The following is a 5,500-nucleotide window of genomic DNA, read 5'->3' as shown; positions in this document are numbered from 1 at the left end:
AAATGAATGGTGTGGACCAGGACATTATCAGAATGCGCCTGTTCCCTTTCTCACTTAGGGACAAGGCGAGGGGTTGGCTCCAATCAGTTCAAGCGGGTAGTATTGGCACATGGGAAGATTTGGCACAGAAGTTTCTTACCAAGTTCTTTCCTCCATCAAAGACCGCTCAACTGAGGAGCGAGATTGCACAGTTTAGACAGCTAGACTTTGAGCCTCTCTATGAGGCTTGGGAGCGTTTTAAGGAGTTTACTAGAAAATGCCCGCAGCATGGATACCAAGACTGGTTCCAAATCCAGATCTTCTATAACAGTCTGAATGGACAAACCAGGACAATTGTAGATACGGCATCAGGTGGGACGATGTTGTCCAAGACCTATGAGGAGGCCAAATTATTATTGGAGGAGATGGCCTCCAACAATGCTCAATGGCCAAGTGAGCGGTCAAGTGTGAAGAGGGCTGTAGGAATGCATGAGATTGATCCGTTGGTCACTCTTTCAGCACAAATATCAGCTTTGACCAACAAGATCTCAGAGTTGACCACAAAGGAAGCCACATCGAGTAAGGAGACGGCTATGGTTGCCAGTACATCTTACACAGGTGAAGGTGATACTGAACAAGTGTAATATGTGAACAACAGAAACTTCAGCTACCGAAGCAATAACATGCCAAGCAATCTACCAACTCATTACCACCCAGAACTCCGGAACCATGAAAACTTTTCATATGGCAACAACAAGAATGTATTGTAACCTCCTCTAGGGTATAGTCAGCCATTATCTCAGAGCAAGTTGTCGATAGAAGACCTGTTGAGCACGTTCATTGTAGAAACCAGGGGGCGGTTCAACAAAGATGAGGCTAGACTTGATAATATCGAGACTCATTGCACAAATATGAGCGCTACTATGAAGACTATGGAGACACAGATTGGCCAACTCGCCGACTCAATGAAGAGCCTATCATCCAGGAACTTTCCTAGTGACACTGTGAAAAACCCCAAGGAGCAATGTAACGCAGTCACCTTGAGAAGTGGGAAAGAAGTTGAGGCTCTTAAGCCCCAAGAGGATAAAACCAAGGAAGAAGAGGTAGAATCAAAGCAACCAAAGGAGAGTGCAAGGCCTAAGTCGTTCTCTTTTCTGGATAATCCTCCTTTCATCACTCCTACCCTTCCGTATCCACAAAGATTTAAGAAAAAGAATACGGATGCTCAATTTTCAAAGTTTTTAGAGATTTTCAAGAAGATCCATATCAACATTCCGTTTGCAGATGCATTTGAACAAATGCCTAATTATGTCAAGTTTATGAAGGATGTCATGGCAAAGAAGTGGAGGTTGGAGGATTATAAGACCGTCAAGCTAACGGAAGAATGTAGCACTATCCTTTAAAGGAAATTGCCTCAAAAGTTGAAGGATCCTGGGAGTTTCACTATTCTGTGTACTATTAGAGATTCTCACTTCGAGAAGGCCTTGTGTGATCTTGGAGCTAGCATTAACTTCATGCCTCTATCGGTTTTCCGAAAACTTGGGCTTGGAGAGGTCAGCCCGACCACCATCTCACTACAAATGGCGAATAGGTCCCTTACCTATCCAAGGGGAATCATTGAGGATGTTTTGGTAAAAGTTGACAAATTCATTTTCCCAGTTGATTTTGTTGTGTTAGATATGGAGGATCGAGAGATTCCCATCATTCTTGGGAGACCCTTTCTAGCTACCAGAAGGGCCTTAATTGATGTGCATAGCGGGAATTTGACATTGAGGGTCAATGAGGAAGAAGTCAACTTCAACATCTTTGACTCATTGAAGTTTCCGAGTGAAGGCTCATCATGCAACCGGGTGGAGGTATTGGAATTGTGCACTAAGGAGATTATTTAGGAGCTCTTAAATGATGACTCATTGGAACATAGTCTCACCAACTCCTTGGCCGGAAAAAACTGGAATGATGAATATTTTTCTAAAAGAGAAGAGGTGCTAGATTGTGTTCTAGCCCTAGAAGCATTGCCTGGTGAAGCGACGAGTGAGACTCACACAGACATCTATGAGGAACCTAAGGGGGTACCTAATCCTACTAGTCCACCACAAGGAGGATTAGCTTTGAAACAACTACCCGACCACCTCCGTTACGCCTTTTTAGGAAAAGAGTCCACTAATCCAGTAATCATTTCAGCATTTTTGAGTCAAGAAGAAGAAGAAAAGTTGCTCCTCGTTCTGAAAAAGCATAAGGTTGCTTTTGCTTGGTCAATTTCGAACATAAAGGGCATTAGCCCCACTGTTTGCATGCATAAGATTCTTATGGAGGAGGCTTACAAGCCATCGGTTGAGCACCAGAGAAGATTAAATCCAGTGATGAAAGAAGTGGTAAGAACCGAAGTGCTAAAATTGTTGAATGCAGGAATCATTTATGCCATTTCGGATAGCTCTTGGGTCTGCCCGGTCCAAGTTGTGCCAAAAAAGGGTGGTATGACGGTGGTGAGAAATGACAAGAATGAACTGCTTCCTACAAGAACGGTCACAGGGTGGAGAGTTTGCATCGACTACAGGAAACTTAATAAAGCCACCAGAAAGGACCATTTTCCGCTCCCGTTCATCAACCAAATGTTGGACCGACTAGTAGGTTTTGAGCATTACTGTTTTCTTGATGGCTATTCGGGCTATAATCAGATTGTTATAGCCCCAGAGGATCAAGAAAAGACTACATTTACCTGCCCTTATGGTACATTTGCATTCCGTCGGATGCCCTTTGGCTTATGCAATGCCCCTGCTACATTTCAAAGGTGTATGATGGCCATTTTCTCCGACATGGTGGAAGAGATAATGGAGGTGTTCATGGACGATTTTTCAGTTTTTGGGTTGTCATTTGATCATTGCCTCCACAATTTATCCCTTGTCCTACAGTGCTGTGAAGAGAAGAATATTGTACTCAATTGGGAGAAATGCCATTTCATGGTGAAAGAAGGGATTGTCTTAGGCCATCGAGTATCATTGAAGGGTATCGAGGTGGACCGAGCGACACTATTGAGAAGCTTCCACCACCGGTAAACGTCAAAGGCATTCGAAGTTTTTTGGGTCATGCGGGATTCCACCGGAGATTTATTAAGGACTTCTCTAAGGTTGTCAAGCCTTTGTGCAACCTTCTTGAGAAAGATGCTACTTTTGATTTTGATGACTCTTGTTTGAAAGCCTTTAATATGATAAAGGAAAGGTTAACTTCGGCTCTAATGATTGTGGCCCCCAATTGGAATGAGCCATTTGAGGTGATGTGTGATGCGAGTGATTTTCCTGTTGGTGCCATACTAGGCCAAAAAAGAGACAAGACTTTTAAGGCGATCTATTATGCAAGCAGGACCCTTAATGAGGCTTAGCAGAATTACACCACTACAGAAAAGGAGATGCTTGCTGTGGTTTTTGCCTGCGATAAGTTTCGTTCATACATCATCGGTTCCAAGGTCATCGTTCACACGGATCATGCGGCCATCAGACATTTGTTTGCCAAGAAGGATGCGAAGCCGAGATTGATTCGATGGATACTTTTGCTGCAAGAGTCTGATGTGGAAATTAGAGATAAAAAGGGGAGTGAGAATGTTGTGGCCGATCATTTATCTAGACTTGAGCTCAATGAGAAAGTGGATGAGGCTTGCATTTAAGAAGAGTTCCCTGATGAGCATATACTCAGTATACAGGCGAATCTCCCTTGGTATGCTGATTCGGTGAAATACCTAACATGTGGAGTTTTACCTCTTGACTTGACTCCCCACATGAAAAAGAAGCTCCTCAAGGACGTGAAGTGGTATATTTGGGATGAATCATTTATTTTCAAGAAAGGTGCTGATTAGGTGATTAGAAGATGTATTGCAGAAGAAGAAATCCCCAATATCCTTCACCATTGCCATGCTTCCGCTTATGGCGGACATTTTGGACCCACAAGGACCGATGCTAAGGTCCTTCAATCTGGATTCTACTAGCCAACTCTTTTTCGTGATAGCTATACCTTCGTCAAGACATGTGACCGATGTCAAAGAATGGGGAATATATCCAAGCGTCATGAGCTACCTCTTACAAACATTTTGGAAGTTGAGCTCTTCGACGTATGGGGCATCGACTTCATAGGCCCGTTCCCACCATCTTGTGGACAGGAATATATTTTGCTCGTAGTGGATTATGTCTCCAAGTGGGTTGAGGCTGTTGCTACCTCGACAAATGATGCAAAGGTGGTGGCCAAGTTCCTCCACAAGAACATTTTTGTGAGATTCGGTACTCCAAGGGCCTTAATTAGTGAAGAGGGCACCCATTTCTGCAACAAGGCATTGGAGATGTTGCTATCTAAATTTGGAGTGAGGCACAAGGTAGCACTGGTATACCATCCCCAAACAAATGGGCAAGCTGAGATTTCAAACCGGGAGATCAAGCAAATATTGGAGAAAACCGTCAACTTGAACTGGAAAGATTGGCCAACAAAGCTGGATGACGCATTATGGGCCTATCAGATGGCATTCAAAACACCGATCGGCATGTCTCCGTATAGGCTTGTCTTTGGGAAACCATGCCATTTACCCGTGGAATTGGAACACCGGGCATTTTGGGCCATCAAAAAGCTCAATTTTGATTTGAAGGAAGCGGGCGAGCGACGATTACTCCAATTGAATGAGTTGGAAGAGTTCCGACATGATGCATATGAAAGCTCTCGTCTTTACAAGGAGAGGACCAAGAAGGGGCATGACCAACAGATCCTGAGGCGAGATTTCGCTCCAGGTCAACAAGTGCTCCTTTTCAACTCTCGCTTAAAGCTCTTCCTTGGGAAGTTGAAGTCCAGATGGTTAGGACCGTTTAATGTCAAGAAGGTGTCTCCATTTGGGGCTGTTGAACTCGAAGGAAATGATGGTCGCACCTTTCGAGTTAATGGGCAGCGATTAAAACACTACTTCAGAGAAGAAATTCGGAACGTTGCCAACATTCAACTTGAAGAATCAAAGCGATGAAGTCGTGTTCGTGTCCAGCTAGGGACGTTAAATCAAGCGCTTCTTGGGAGGCAACCCAAGCTTCTACCCCTTTATTTGTTTTGATTTTAGTTTAATTTTTGTTTGACTTGTTGAACATTAAGTTATTTTGTTGATGTTTGTGTTATTAGTTTTTTTTTCTAGTACAGTTTTTATAACAAGTGTTGATAAATATATATATATATATATATATATTTGTAGATGGACCGTGACCAGCGCGCCTAAGCGCGTTCATGATCGCGCTGCAGCGTATATCATCCAAAAATGGATTCCCAGATTCACGCATCGCGCGCCTAAGCGCACAGGTCTCATGCGCTGCAGCGCACTTATCGTAGGCATGGTATACGCAGCCAACAGCGGGAGATGCGATATGACGCCGGTCAAGAGGCGATACATCGCCTGAAGAGGTTTAAAAAGAAAAAAAAAAAAAAAAGAGACTCAGGCTGCAGCGCGCATCTCCAAGGATTCCCAGTTCCAAGAGGCGCGCCGCCGCATGAAAAAGACCGCGCCTAA

General features: G+C 43.8%; 1 non-coding gene across 1 annotated transcript; it reads right to left on the bottom strand.

Annotated features, from left to right (window-relative positions):
• Positions 1–167: 167 nt before the first annotated feature.
• LOC112094639 lies at positions 168–274 on the bottom strand. The gene has a single exon (XR_002903637.1). It is a non-coding gene; the product is annotated as a small nucleolar RNA R71 (small nucleolar RNA).
• Between the last annotated feature and the right edge of the window lie 5,226 nt (positions 275–5,500).

This window comes from Morus notabilis, unplaced genomic scaffold (assembly GCF_000414095.1).
Source record: "Morus notabilis unplaced genomic scaffold, ASM41409v2 Scaffold664, whole genome shotgun sequence".
Lineage (NCBI taxonomy): Eukaryota > Viridiplantae > Streptophyta > Magnoliopsida > Rosales > Moraceae > Morus > Morus notabilis.
This window is presented reverse-complemented; position numbering and strand designations above follow the sequence as displayed.